A 15,937-nucleotide genomic window follows, 5' to 3' on the forward strand; every position below is an offset into this window, starting at 1 on the left:
CTCTGTCGTCATACGGAAATGATGAACTATATGATGTAAACCTTCAATTTATTCTCACCTGGAAAGAACTAAAAGCTCCATTCTTCAGTGAAGGATATTTTTTTTTTGTTGCTGTTTTCTTCAGTAATGAGAAACCTTTTCTTGTTAATCCTGCTCGGGGAACTTGAGGCCAAACGTGTGCATGCATGCTGTGTGTGAAAGCGTGTGTTACCTTGAAAGCATGAAGTCAGTGTATAAGCTCTGCTCTCTGGAGCAAGTTGCTCCTGCTGCTCGTCCTTGTAATTCCTCACGGAGCTGCTGTCTTCAGCACACACTCTGCCTCTGTTTGCTGACACATGCCCAAGCCTCATCTATGCCTCCTGTTTTTTATTTGTTTTTCATCCAGCCCAGACTCCATCCATCTTCCATCCCAGAGCTGATGGCGCTGCTAATGCAAAGAAAGACTCGAGCGCTGTGACAGGCTAAGAGCTGGAGCACCGAGAACAGCATGGCGGTGTAAGACATGCAGAGACGTGGGGGTAAGTGTGAGTTGTTGTAGTTGTTTATAAAATCAAATACTTATAATGATTCTTCCTCAATGTCAGCTGACATCTGACAGCAGCAGCAGGACAATAAATCTCTGCCCCCCCCCCCCCCCCCCCCCACACACACACACACTTGTTAAGACGCTGTTTTGGACCCATGCACACATTAGTCTCTGGAATGTGAATGTGATAGCTTGTAATTCCTCACATCTGCTTTCCTCATAAGAGTCCACATCTTTATATGGTCAAAGTATTCTGTGTGGCTCCTGCTATTTGGTAACAATGTCTAGAAATGGCCTGAGATCATCAAATCACGTCCATATCCACATTTTTTTCACATCTGCAGTGTTAGCCTGTTCTTGTGGGTAACAGAGAAGTGTGCCGACGCTCTACTTCAAACAGAACACGTCCACGTGTTGTTTAAGTAGCTGCGACATAACATTAACATGCACATTACTGCTGCAGCTCACATAATATGCACATTGTTTTTCCCCTCGCCGTGCGAATCACGCTCCTTCATCCTGAGCGCAGTCCTGCTCGGCTCTCGCTCGCTGAACCCTGTTGTCATGGCAACGGAGACACCATGGCAGTCGGAGAGTGCATCTTCCTCGAAAAATAAGACCAGCGCAGAGCATTATGCCTCTCCTCGTGCTGCCTCTTTACTATTAATGGACATAAATATTTATATGCTTTGAAAGATATTTTCACAGTGAAGAGCTGGTGGCCCGTGGTGAGCAGAGCCACGAGCTAATGAAGTGATCTGTGGATGCACAAGTGCATCGCTCGGCGTCGTTTTAATCTCGCGCACGGAAATTCTAATCTTCGGTTTTAATGGAACGTCCAAATGAGGCTTTTATTGTGTTTACCATACGGGTAAATCTCCCTCTCATCTGCAGCGGTGCTTCAGATCTGAGTCATTACTCTTCAGAGTTTTATTCGCTATAATCTGTGACACAAGTGTTTTTGGATTGGGATCATCATCCATCCATCCATCCAGAGATAGGCAGGGTACACCCTGGACAGTTCGTCAGTCCATCACAGGGCCACATAGAGACAAACAACCAATCACTCTCACTCTCAAGCCTACAGTCAATTTAGAGTGACCAATTTGCCTAATCCCCATATTGCATGTTTTTGGACTGTGGGAGGATCTCAGAGAAAACCAAAGCACACACAGGGAGAATATGCAAAGTCCATGCAGAAAGACCCTTGTTTTCTGACCAGGTTGGGAACCCGGGTCGTCTTGCTGCAAAGGCAAGAGTTCAACTTATCCAATTTATCTGAAAATACTGTACGACTACAGACTTAAAGGTCACATAGAGTGGTCCTGTTGCACATATATGTTAGTTATGGAGGTCTACTTACATATATTAACTCGTTTTTATGGTCAAAAACCTCCTAGTTGCTGTAAACTAGCCGATAGAAATCCTCTTTTCTGACAGTGTTTTTCTGCTGCGAGATTTCAGAGTGAACTTTCACCCCCAGAAGACAGAGTCTTGTGATTGGCCAGTACTATCCAGCACATCCGTTCTCAGAAGCGCAGCGCCCCCCTCTGGAACTGCGGATGCACTGCTCCTCATTATCAAAACATTGTTTTACAGTGTTTAAAAATAGCTTCTTCACGACTCCCCGCCGCAGTCCCTTTGATGACTTTAAACCGGAGTCAGACCCAGAGTCAGAAGACACTGTTGCTCGTGAAACACCTCCACAACGGACGTTATTCTTCTTCTGTGGTTCAATGTACGTAACCGGATGTGCCCGGACTAGTGCCCGGAGCAGGAGGATCGGTTGTTCAGGAGAACCGCTGCTTACATAACTATTACGGGATTTTCAGTGATCTCGTTGAGCCCCGAGATTACAATAAAACACAACGTTCTCAGCAATGGCTGAACTGTTTGTTTCGAACCGTCAGAGCTTCATAAACAAGGTAATGACGCAGATACACACCAAAAAAAACAGCGATAATAGGAACTTCCGGTCTAGTTCCGCTTTAAATTTCTGAAGAGTCAATTTCTGACCGTCTTGTGCTCGAGCTGATGCCAAGCTGCCCTGCTGCACTGCACTGGTATGAAAGAGAAGTTGAAATGATGAGTTCAACTTTCTAATTGTACATTGTAAGTTGTGATGCAAAACGAAAGACTGAAAGTACAGAAATATATCCTAAAATGTGAATAATTAAAGTTGTCGCCAAATTAATTGCAAAAATGTGATTAAATACCACAGCATGAACAAGACTGTTGCAAAGGAAGAATATTCGCTGTCACTGTGTGATCGTGTGTGTGTGTTTACCTGTGTGCAGACTAATCTGCTGATCTGAATCAGCTGTGTGGCACCTGCAGTTAGTGTTTGCTATAGCGATTTTTAACTGCAACTGTGAAAATATGTGAAGGACATCAGAGAGCTGTAAGCTTTTGTTTTTATGAATGTTTTGAAACTTAAATGAAGCTTTTAATTTAAGTAGTAGAACATGAGTGTGTCTGAAGTGCGTTTCAATTCATTTGAATAAGAAACTGTCTTTGAAAATAGTAGAATTTTTCAGAAAGTATGAAATATTTCAAAAGTCTGAATGGAATAATAATAATAATGTCCTAAATGAGTTGAATATTCCACAGTGTTTAAGTACATGGAACTGGTGAGAAGCTGAGAATGTGTGTTTTTGATGAAGTTTTCAATTTATTTTGATTGGTAAAAATGTGCAAAAAACATTGAAGTTTGGACAAAGTTCTGTGTTGAAGAATGTGGAGTTAATGGACAAATACAGCATAAGAAGAAGAACAGTTTAATATGAGGGTTTGCTGTTTCACTGTTTTATGTCACTGTAAATTGAATATAAACAATCTAAATAGGTGAAGATACACAGATAAACAGATAATTGAAGATAAACAACTGATCGATTAACTTTGGATTTATATTTCTAATCTTGACAACCACTCAAAGCTTCATACCCATTCACATGCTCGTAAGAAGGGGGTTACATGGCGGGAATCGAACCCAGAACCTTCCAATTGAAAGACAACTCCCTCTACCACTGATACACTGTTAACTTTCTTTGTTAAAAATAAGAATCAAACACTAAATGTTCATCTATTCCTGGTTTAACATGTCCCAGACACATGTTAAATAAGTCCAGATGACTAAATTTCCACTGTGCAAACTGTTGCTGTTTTCAAACCTCGAGAGAAGCACAGTTTAACTCTCACTGTGCGAGATGATTCTCCAGAGTCTGGACTCAGTCCAAACACAGAGAGAGAGACGGGAAAATCATGAGCAAAAAAGTGTAAGCAAGCAAACAATGAATAAATCCAGTTCAACTGCTTTAACTTTTGCTTTAGGTTTAACTCCGGGCTACAAGGTCACTGTGTATTTTCACTGTGATGTTTGACATCTATATTTTATTGGCTCCTGTGCTGCTAATATTTCTTTCACACTGGCTTCTCCACCCCTCTCTCTTCAGCTTTGTTCTCTAACACACACATTCTCTTTTGTCTCTCTTTTTTTTTTCCCTCTGAAGATTCTTTTGACATTATTTCTGGTAGAAGTACAGGATAGCGGCTCCTCCCCGAGGGCTTCCCACAGTGGGCTCAGCTTTATAGCAGATTAAATCATATGGAAGGCTTGTGAAGTCTACGGGGGGAGAAGGATAATCATTCTTTTTTAAATTTCATTTGCATCTTTTCCTCATCTTTTTCCTCCAGGCCTTTTGGTTAAAGTGACCCACCTCCCATGGCTGTCTCACCATCTCCACATAATGACTAATTTAAATGGCTTTGATAATCCATTGGTTCTGTGGATTGAATAGCCATTAGAAGAGAGTTTCACAGGGAACAAGATGAATGGATGACGTGGCTTTACTTTCCATCTCCTCTCTCTCTCTCTCTCTCTGTTGAAAAGTTTCTTTTCTTATTTAAACGCTTTATTAAAACAAAAAAGTCTCTTACTGTGTTGCCCTTTATTGCAGTTCAGACCTGGGTTATTTAATGTTATCATTTAAAAACAGAGTTCAGTGACATTTTCCATTTGTACAGCATTGGCAAGAACAAGTATTTTTTTCAAATGCAACAGCACCATCATTTATGTCTCAGTGTTCCAGTATTTATAGCCTCAGGTAGAACATGAATGACGTGGCTTTATTTTGTTATTTTTTAGAAAAGCTTTTTTATTACTCCTGCGGTTTCATTCACTTGATATTTTTCTCTCCATTTTTCTGGGTTTTATATTTTAGGAGTTTAGACCAACTCATGTGGACAGATCACTGGATGTTGAGCTTTGTAAAACAAAGTCTGTCTTAACCAATCTTTATTAAACTGCTATTCCTCCTAGTGTTTGATGGGAAAAAGTCTACGTTATTGTCCCTGTATCAAAAAGCAGATTACATTTCTGATTATGTCAATTATTAGTCCTGTACTGTGTAAAAAAAAAAATCCATAGAAAGTGCTCTCCAAGACATTTACAGTACTATGGAAAAAAAAGGTTTTTCCATCACACAATAAATACACAACAACAACAACTGCAGACATACAGATATGAAGAGCTGTTCTCACATCAACAACACGAACAACAGGGAGTGTAGCAGCAGATGGTTTGTCCCCCACAGAGACCTGATCTCCACATCATGGTGTCAGTCTGGCATTACCCAACGAGACAATGAGACAATCCGAGTCCACAAAAGAACTGCAGCAGCTTTTCTGCCGTGTCCCACTAGATCGGCCGTGATTAATCTACCTAAGTGTGGTGTATACTGTGTGGTGTGTGTGGCCGTCGAGCTGACGTCACACAGTCCTGTCGTGCGACAGACGGAAATTAAAACAATGCCGTTTTGGCAGGAAGTTGCACGGTTGAAATCCACAGACATATACAACTCACAGCATACGTACCAGGCAATTAGCCAGACACTTTGTCTCTTCAGCAGCTGTGTTCATTTAAAGTGAAGATGGTGGATCGCTGTTGTGCTCTGGGACACCGAAACAGTCCGGGGCAAGCAAAGGGGAGATCGCCAAACATAAAAAGCACTTGAAATGACATAATCCAATGCTTACAAGCTCTAATATCTTGTTTGGTTTATTGTGTTTTTTGTTTTTTCTGAGCATTATCCGGTAAAGGGAAAGTTTATCAGAGATGTCAAGACACTTGTAGGTCTGGAATAATATCCTTTCCAGCTGTTTCCATACTCGTGAAAAGCCTCCCAGAGGCATTATAAGGGTCAGTTGTATTCAGTCTGTCAAAGTTGGGCGATATATTGCTCGATCTCCACGGATTTAAAGTGCGCAGTGAACTCTTAAAGCTTGAAACCGGCGCTGGCGTCATTCATTTTTGGCAGAAGCCTTTTTCCTGCCAACATGGCGACGTAAACAAGCCGAGTCGCATGATTTATAGTAGACGCAGGCCTACTGCAGTTTTTATTTACTGTATTTTTAATGTAATATTTGTGGCATTATGTTTTAAATGTTATGTCAATGAATTATTATTATTATTATTATTATTATGAAGGAAGGTATTCATATGCAAACATCATCACCACCTGTGTGCTTTTGTGATCCGCTGGATTCCACAGGCACAAAACGTTCATATTTTTTTGACATATCGCTCTTTTTTCTTACATAAAAACATGTGTCTTTACAGGTCGACGTGTTTTACTCAGGTATTGAAGCTACGCAGCAGACGCGTGAGACGTTAAATCCTGCTAACAGATGTTCGGTGTTTTGCCCGTTAGTGTGTTTAGATTCTAGGAAATCTCACACGTCGTATACGCGCAGGAGAAAAATGGGCCAATGTAAATTCTAGAGAAAACACACTCTATCTGCCATCGCTCCTGCTTTGAACTCCTCCACGATGTTTTTGTGACCCATGTTGTGCTTAAAAGAAAAACAAGCGGCAATTTGCTCCAGTTTACCATGCAGTGTGTCATCTGCAGGAGATAGGAAAAGGGCTTCCATTATTAAACAAGGCCCAACGGCGCCAACGCCTGTATCGTTAGCGGTAATTAACAATGCACTTTCCTTCAGGATAAACAGTTTATTAAAAGAGCAGAAAGCAGCGGAGTTGAAAGCTCTTAACACAAGGTGAGCGGCTGCAGAAGATTTACGACGAGTCTTTTCCGTAAAGCTCAAACGAGGAATACCGATGGAGGGTTAGGGTTAATCCTTTTGATGTGAGCAGTATTCCCTGAATCCACATCTCGCGTTAAAGTTTCATGTATCTGTCAGTTTCTGAGCGGCGTTATGGAGTCGGAGCAAATTGAACATTCGTCCCAATGGAATTCGAATCAAAGAAGCAGATCCTTCTCATAAAGAATATGTACACTGCCAACGGAAAAACACATCTTCTCTTTGCCCCTGTAGGAGCAGTAGGAGACACTGGTTTGTGATTTAAAATTGAGATTCATATGAACCATGTCAGTGTGGAACCAGCTTACTTAGTTTTGACAAGAGGAGTCAAATAAGAGCAAAACTGTTTCTGTGAATCCTTTTCTATTTGCTTGAATTCTATCATTTCTTTCTCTTTTTTTTTATCAAGCCCTCCAGTGCAGACGCTATTGGACTTGTTTACCAAATTTTTATTCAGCAACAGATTGATCTCTGAGTGAGATTTGATCTGACAATATTTCAAGCCGTCGTCTTTGTGCTCTCAGGTAACATTTTAGATCACACTCCTCACCTTCACCTTGTCTTGTCTTTATCTTAGTATAATTACAGGATTGGGCCTTAGTGTCTCATCATGAATGGTTCTAAACAATCACCTGGATCGTCTTAGAACATCTATACCATCTTCATATAATCAGACTTATATGAACGTGTCACCGGACTTGGACACAGTGAGGATTTTTGTCCTTGATGGTCTTCATTTCAACTGAGCTGAGGTTGACAATCTGAAGAAAAGAATTATTAATTCATTCATTAATTATATATATATATGATTTAAGCTCCCACAGAGTGGTCCTATTGCATATATATGAGTTATTGAGATCTACTTACATACATTAACTTGTTTTTATGGTCAAAAACATCCTAGTTGCTGTAAATGAGCTGATAGAAATCTCTCCTCACTGAAGCTCTCGTCAGCCGCAATGTTTCAGACAGAAATCTCACCCTCCAGAAGACAGAACTGTCTTGTGATTGGCCAATACCTGGAAGTGACATATTCAGCACACCCGCTCTCAGAAGCGCAGCTCCCCCCTCTGGAACGGTGGATGCACTGCTACTCATTATCAAAATATTGTTTAAAAATAGCTTCTTTACGACTCCTCGCCGCAGTCTCTTTTATGACTTTGACCCAGAGTCAGAAGACACTGTCGCCTTCACAACAGAGGTTCTTCTTCTTCTGTGGTTCAATGTACGCAACCGGATGTACCCGGACTTGTACCCGGACTTGTACCCGGACTTGTGCCCGGAGCAGGAGGATCTGCTGTTCAGGAGAAATGCTGTTTACGCAACCAGAACAGGTTTTTTCAGAGATCTCGCTGAACCCGAGATCACAATAAAACACAGCGTTCTCATCAATGGCTGAACTGTTTAGAACCTTCAGGGCTTCTTAAACAAGGTAATGACGCAGATACACAACAAAAAAGCGTTAATTGGAACTTCCATTCTATGGGAGCTTTAATTCAATGAGTGATATGCATTCAGCAGCTCGGCATTTAAGCGGAAACCGTTGCTAAAATTCGCACTTTCGTTAAAATAAAATACTGATTATGGTGAATTTAAGCAAATAAAACCACATCAAATCTACATAGTGGCTAAATAAACTGTAGCTACATGTTTCTATATTCTAGTTTCCATTTGGAAGCTTAATGTATGGCGTCATTAGCACTGAAGGCTGCTGAGCGTGGTGTGTTTGTCAGCAGGGATTTTCAGGAGAAAAAATTGCATTTGCTGTTAACCTTGCACGGCCACGAGGGGCTGATGTTGGAGCCGTGTTCCAGTGATGTCTGTGTGAGTATAGGGGGGAGAATCAATAAGGAAATGGTGTTAGAAATTTTTTCTGCTCTAAGATGATCATGTTAATGCCAGTTTATTCACAATTTTAACTTTAATTTACAGCCTGTAGCTCTGGTTCGTGCAGGATTAGTTCCTCAAACGACAGCCTTGAGTCTCTGGGGAGTTGAGTATACGCATAGCACCGTTTTAAACAGTAGTTGCATATTATCTGTGATAATTTCACCTTTTCTCTATCCACTGGTATTTATTCATTTAACCATGGAAACAGATCTCATCCAGCACATTGTGTTTTGGCTGCTTTGTTTGCTGATTGTGGTTCTTCCCTGTCTTGTGTGGTTGGATGTGTGGCTACAGCTCACGCGCATTCACAAACAGGTTAGTAAACGCCGGTGTCACGACAGGAATCTCTGATTTGTGTTTCCTATTCTCGAAAAAGAAATTATGCATGCGAGCTCTTGCGCTTTGAACGTGTCGGAGCGATTTTCTGAGGGAGTTGTGTTTACATTCATATCTGATGACATCTGGAGTGTGATGAGGAGGAAATCCTTTGTTTGTGTGCTGAGATTCGGGTTCGCAGTATTGGACAGGTGCTTCTGAGGATCACGTCTGTTCCCTTATTGGCCGCACCGCGCTCACACACACATGTTCGGTCTCTGATGGTTTCCCTCAGGCCTGGGGAGCCTCACATAGCGCACACGGTAATGAGAAAAAGGATAACTGTGTTCCATCAACAGCTGAGCCCTGCAGCTCCTGTCAGCATTAAATGCACATATATAGCCACTGGCCATGCAGTTGCTAAGGTAATGTTGGTATCCAAGCAGGAGTTGGCAGGAAAACATCCCCAAAGTTTATTCAAGAGATTGGATGCTGGCGTTGATTTCGAGCTGCATCCGTATTTCACATGTGCACAGGTTCTGAGAAGGGAAGGCGAAAGATTTCCACTACTTTTGTTTAAATAAGCATGAAGTCCAAAGTCATCTTTGAGAAGTTATTGTCAGCTCAAAAGACTTAAAAACAAAAGGAACAATAGCATTAGCAAGAGTCATGATCCTGAACGTCTCCAGCTCCAACTCCATTCATCGTAAGCTGGGTTTGCAGCATCAGTCTGAAAAAACATACTGACCAAAATCTGGGCTTCTGCAGATGTACCAAAGACATAGACTATGAAACACCACACAGGAGAATCAACTATTGATTTATTATCAACATCACATGATTACATTTAAATCTAAAAAATGGGTGAATATACTCAAAGAACATTTTGTACTATTATTAAAACAATATTCATGAAAAAACTCGACACATTTGAATGAATTTGAATGTGATCGTTCAATCTTGTTGTATGAGGCACTGCCATAGTCACTGCTGCACTTTTTAACCATTTTTTAACCATTTTGACTCACCGACTGCTACTGTGTGTGCCTTCTATATTTTATTTATACATACAAATATATACATATTGTTTTTTAAATTGCACTAGTTTCCACAGAGAATACCTCGTTTTAAATCTGCCGTACTGTTATTATTAATGATGTCCTTTGTGTTGTTGTTTTTTGTCATTGCTTTGTCTTTTATGGTGTATGGTGGCTCTGTGGGAGCAATTCAATGACAATAAAGACTCATCTAATCTAGTGAAAACATTTAACATTTTAACATGTAATACTTTTATCCAACAGAGGAATAAGCTACATAGAAGAAGTCTTGGAAAGAAATCCACTAGATAGGAACAGTGGACTGATCTGAGTGCAGAAGGAGAGGATCTGAGGTAAGTGCTAGGACAGAAGATGCTCTTGGAAGAGCTGGGTCTGAATTGTCTTGTGCGGGGTGTAAACGCTTAAATGTGAAGTAAGTAGTTTATAGTGCCATCTAGAGGAGAGGCTGAAATTTACAACAAAGAACTGCTCCTCTGCTCACCCCCTCCCTTCCCTGAGCGCTACAGTATCCTCAGTCGGTCAAATGTCGTCCTCGTCGTCTTTCTCCGTGTCAGCAGATGAGGTTCGTGAGGCGAGGGAGAGGGCGGAGCTACCGCGGCCGTAGCAGACGAAGTGGAGAGAGTGGAGGCGGGACTTCAGCTACAAGTAAAGAGACGCTTGATTTGTTCTCTCGCGTTTGTCCTTACAGGCTCCGGTAGAAACATGGCGTCTCTCTCCTAACAGTGGCTATGCAACCGCGGCCCGCGACCATGTTATTTTACATGACTTTTTGAAACACTACGAAAATGAAATAAAAACTATTATACAGCGACTAGACAATGCAGGAGCACATAATATGTATAAAAAAGTGGATTTTGGGTTATATAAACCCATAAATACTACACAGTGTCCCTTTAATTGTGCACTATCTTAAGAATTTATTTGCCTATTTACATCACTGTCTGAAGTTTAAGTTGTGTATAATGTTGTTATTCATTCCATGTCTCTTGTCCTAACTGTGATATACAGTATGTCACAGTTCTGCTCCATGCCACACCTTCCAGTACTTTTCCACTCACCCCACCTCTGCTCCACCCTGCCTGGTGGCCACGCCCACGCCGACTCAGCTCACCTGTGTACCACTACACTCATCAAGAGCACCTGTATATAAATATAAGCTTCTGCAGTTCATTAACTCCTTGTCAGATTGAGTGGAACTGCCACGTTCTGTGAATCACTCGTGAAGTCGTTCGCCGACACCTTCACTCACTCGGGGAGAGTGGACTAGTAAGAAGAACTGTGTCTGCCGTGCTGCTGTGATTCGTTCGTGCCGATGATCAGTCATGATTCGCGAACGAACTGACACACAGAGAGCTGGTGGACTGTGGCTGTCACTCACTCTATGACCCGCGGCGCGAACGTACTGCACTCAGGGAGGTGGTGAGTCACGTAGCAGGGCACTGGGCTCCTGCTTAGCACTGAACGATTTGGTGAACGAATCTTTTGAACAAATCATTTTAATGAACTGATTCAAGTGATTCAGTACACTCAAATGAACTGCCGATCCCATCACTAATGTAGCCACAAAAGGAAAACAAAGTAGATGAAGAACAAAACCGTCAAAATTACTGCAGAGCAAAATAAACATTACATTACTATAATATCTGCCGTTAATAGTAAATTTAAATGTACAAATATGACAATGTAGTACTGCACTATTTTTGCACCTCACTACATATGTTGGTGAACTTGGGCGATGGTAGCTCAGTAGTAGAGCGAGTTGTCTTTCGACAAGTTGTGGGTTTGATTCCTGGCTCTGCTAGTCTACATGCAGATGTGTCCTTGGGCAAGACGCGTTACTCCTGACTCCAGATGTGCCAGCAGTGTGTGAGTGGGTATGAAAGATGAGTGATAGAAAATATGCTGCACAAGTGTGAGTGAATGTCAAGAGTGCAGTGTGTGGTTTGAGTGGTAATCAAGACGAGGAAAGCACTTGTGTTTGTTCATTGTGACAGTTTATGTTGCTTATGGAAATTATTCTAATGAAAGTAGTGTGTTTTTAATCAAGTCACAATATTTTTCCAGTGCGCTGTGCCACCCTGTTCCACTCCACTGTATAATAATTCATTTATTTTAAATCCCTCATATCCCACAGTCGTATATATATATATACCCCCCCACCCCTCCAAGACTCCCAGACCAGAAAATGTGTCTGGGCTCGACCGGGAACCGCAGAGCTCCATACTTGTGCTGCGTATGTAACCACATTCCTCTGACAGAGGAAGGGGGCTCGGCTGTAGACCTGTTTGAATTAAAACACAAACTGACATCTTGTCAAAACATGGAGGATGTAAAGCGCATCCGAAGCAACTGAGTGAATATAAGGAATCGCTGTTGTGACGCATGATCGATCTGAGATAAACAATTCCCCGCCCAATTGTAACACAGAAGAAATTCTACATGACACATAAATAGATCATTTCTTCATGCTAAGGCAGATTTCTAGAGTACGGTGCAGTTCATCCAACGTTGAACACTGGAGGAAAAGTATATACAGGGGGTGCAGCGGTGCCTGGTCCATCACCATGACATAGTAAAGAAATGGCTGCACTTAGGGTGAGGAGGGGGATTAGGGTGGAGAGTCAGGGGGCAGCTGTGAAAGTGGTCTAATTATTTGTTGTCATTTCTATCTTTCACACTCTACCTTTCCTCTCCCTCAGCTTTTTCGGTTTGTTGTTGTTTGTGTTTGCTGATCGGTTGTGCTCAGCGGATGTTTCTGCTGGTTGAATTCCTGAAAGAAGAGGTGTATAAAAATATAGCGGGAGATTGACACACATCTCCACACTCTCTCCCTGCACTTAGCTATTCCTCCCTCTCTCGCTCTCATATCCTCAGGCTCCTGTCACTGACTCAGCTACTGCCAGGTAGACACCCGTAATTACTAAGGTGGAGAGAGAGAGCCCCACACTGTTGCCTTCAGGTGTGTGTGTGTGTGTGCGTTCTTGTACTTGCAGCATACTGAGGACCAGTGAGGGTTTTTAACCAACAAAGTGAGGTCATTTTTACAGAGTGAGGACATTTTGGCCGGTCCTCACTTTGTTTTCATTGAAATCACTACCTTAAGTCGTACACATGCTATACTCAATTTGTCAAAAAAAAAAAAAAAAAAAAATTTGGACGACATAGGACGTTTTTGTCAAATTTTTGGCCAAAAATTTTGGGTAAATTTTTTTTTTCAAATTTTGGGTCAAATTTTTTTTTCACATTTTTGGTTAAAATTTTTTTTTTCAAATGTTGGGTCAAATTTTTTTTTTCATTTTTTTTTTTTATTTTGGGTCAATTTCTTTTTTCAAATTTTGGACAACATAGTATAGTATGACGTTTTTGTTGATGTATGATGTTTTTGTCAAATTTTGGACCAAAAATTAAAAAAAAAAAAAATAAATTATCGAAAAAAAAATTCCAGCCCTTTTTGCTCTGGGGCTCCACCTGCAGACATTTTATGGTACTGCAACCAGTAGTTCTTTGTAGATGTCAATCATGAAGTAGATATTTGTAATTATGTTGATTTATGAAGTGGAAATGCTGGTCCTCAGTATGCAGTAGGTACAAGAATATGTGTGTGTGTGTGTGTGTGTGTGTGTGTGTGTGTGTGTGTGTGTGTGTGTGTGTGTGTGTGTGTGTGTGTGTGTGTGTGTGTGTATGTTTAATGCAGAGGAATGAAAATTGAAGCACAGGAGTCATTAATGCTATTTCTAAAAGCTTTCTAATTTCAGATTCAGTGTGTTAATGCTCTGCTTTTCTACTTTATCTCTGCCTACGGATTTGTCCAATTACGCCTCTAAACAGCATCAGGGGCTTGTTGCTAAGCTACAGACAGGTAACACACACAGTAGTTCATCACAGGAGTTGTTAAGAGCAAGTTTTTTTTTTCTTCTCCCAAATAAAGATGATTCATCACCTTCCTGCGTAAGAAGGCTTCATTTCCATTGTCACTCCTCTGTTGGCTTGGCTGTGTGACAGATGCAGACAGGCTCTCTGAGCCAGATGGAGATGCGTGAATTCACAGATGATTTGGTGTGAAAGTACACAGATTTAATGTGGTGTCTCAGGCAAACTCTTGGTGGGAAATGTTCTCCATGTGCACCCTGTGAAGAGTTTCTGCTTCAATAAAGTAACAAAAAAAACATTGAGTCCTGAAAACTAAGATGGTTCAAAAAGAGTAAGTGAAAATTGAGCAGTAGTGGAGTGTGTTTGAGCCTTTGTGAGATTGTGTGCGTGCATGTGTGTGTGTGTTCTTGTACTTGCGGCATACTGAGGACCAGTGAGTGTTTTCAACCAACAAAGTGAGGACATTTTGGCCGGTCCTCACTTTGTTTTCATTCAAATCACTTCCTTGGGTTGTTATAAAATGCTATACTCAATTTGTCCAAAAAACAAAAAAACAAATTTTGGACGACATAGTATAGTATGACTTTTTCGTTACATTTTGGACCAAAATGTATTTTTTCAAATTTTTTTCAACTTTTGGACGACATAGTATAGTTCGACTTATTTTGTCAAATTTTGAAACAAAAATTTTGGGTAAATTTTTTTTTCAAATTTTGGGTCAAATTTCTTTTTTTAATTTTGGGTCAAATTTTTTTTCAAATTTTGTTTTCAAATTTTGGGTCAAATTGTTTTTTCAAATGTTGGGTCAAATTTTTTTTTTCAAATGTTGGGTCAAATTTTTTTTTCAAATTTTGGACGACATAGAATAGTAAGACGTTTTTGTCAAATTTTGGGCCACAGATTTTTTGTCAAAGATTTTTTCAAATTTTGGACGACATAGTATAGTATGACGTTTTTGTCAAATTTTTGACAAAAAAAAAAGTACAAGAATACAGCAAGTACAAGAATGTGTGTTTGTGTGTGTGTGTGTGTGTGTGTGTGTGTGTGTGTGTGTGTGTGTGTGTGTGTGTGTGTGTGTGTGTGTGTGCGTTTGTGTGGATGCGCATCTACATCCTGTCTCACAATTTGATCTTGGCCCTGGAGTTATAGAGGACGCAGGAAGCCGTGACGCATGGTAAGTTTTCCCTCGGGTTCTGGCTGATGCCCCCTGACAGATTGAGGCTGCAAGGTTTTCTCTGTGTGTGTGTGTGTGTGTGTAGGTATTCCTGTCCGTGTATTTAGGATGTTACATTCGTCAAGAGTATTATAGGAGGCAAACTGAACAGCTGTAGTCAAGTCCACTGCAGCGTTGTTTGTCCAAGCAGATCAACACAAAAAAAATTAATTAGTCATAAAAGTAACATCAGTGTTTTATAACTCATCTTTTTAGACGTGTTATTTTTGTGCGAGTGACGCTAATCCACACTGTTGTTATTATTCAGAGTTAGTCTCTCATGGGCTTACGCTGGAACACTTTCTTGGTGAATGTACTCACTTCCTGAAGTTGTTTTGCAGGCATGGACGTCACAGCCGGAGCATCTGAAATTATAATCTGTTTTCTTTTCTTTGAACATGACACAGATTCCCTGATTACGCATTGTCGTGGACGTTGAAAAGAGAGCGTCATTTGCAGCTTTTCATAGAGTTGTAACAATCGTCTCATCTACTTTGCCGCAAGTATACGACTAAGTGTGTTCCTGGAGAAAGAAATCTGCATAATATGATGGTTTTAGTTCTTCATCTACCTTGGCACAGCCAATATAAAGCTACACCACATGTTTACACAAGTGCAATATCTACATATTAAAAGTATTTAAAACTAAATATCACACCAGTACCACATAACCACACTGAAATGCCAGGGTAATTTCTTGACACTACATCGTCTGTGTGTGTGTGCACCACAATACTTCATGTGTGCTGGCAAAGCCTGCTCCTGGTATTTTAATGAGAGAGCATGTGTTATGATGATGATGATGTGTGTGTGAAAATGAATTAAATGTGTGATAAAGAATGTGCAGGTGAGAAACAGCCTTTAGGTTATCATCTCCACCTCCTGTACCACAGTGTGTGTGTGTGTGTTATGTGATGAACTGGACTACGGTTGGGCTTTAAAGGGGACATATAATGCAAAATC

Source organism: Microchirus variegatus (genome assembly GCF_963457635.1).
Source record: "Microchirus variegatus genome assembly, chromosome: 8".
Lineage (NCBI taxonomy): Eukaryota > Metazoa > Chordata > Actinopteri > Pleuronectiformes > Soleidae > Microchirus > Microchirus variegatus.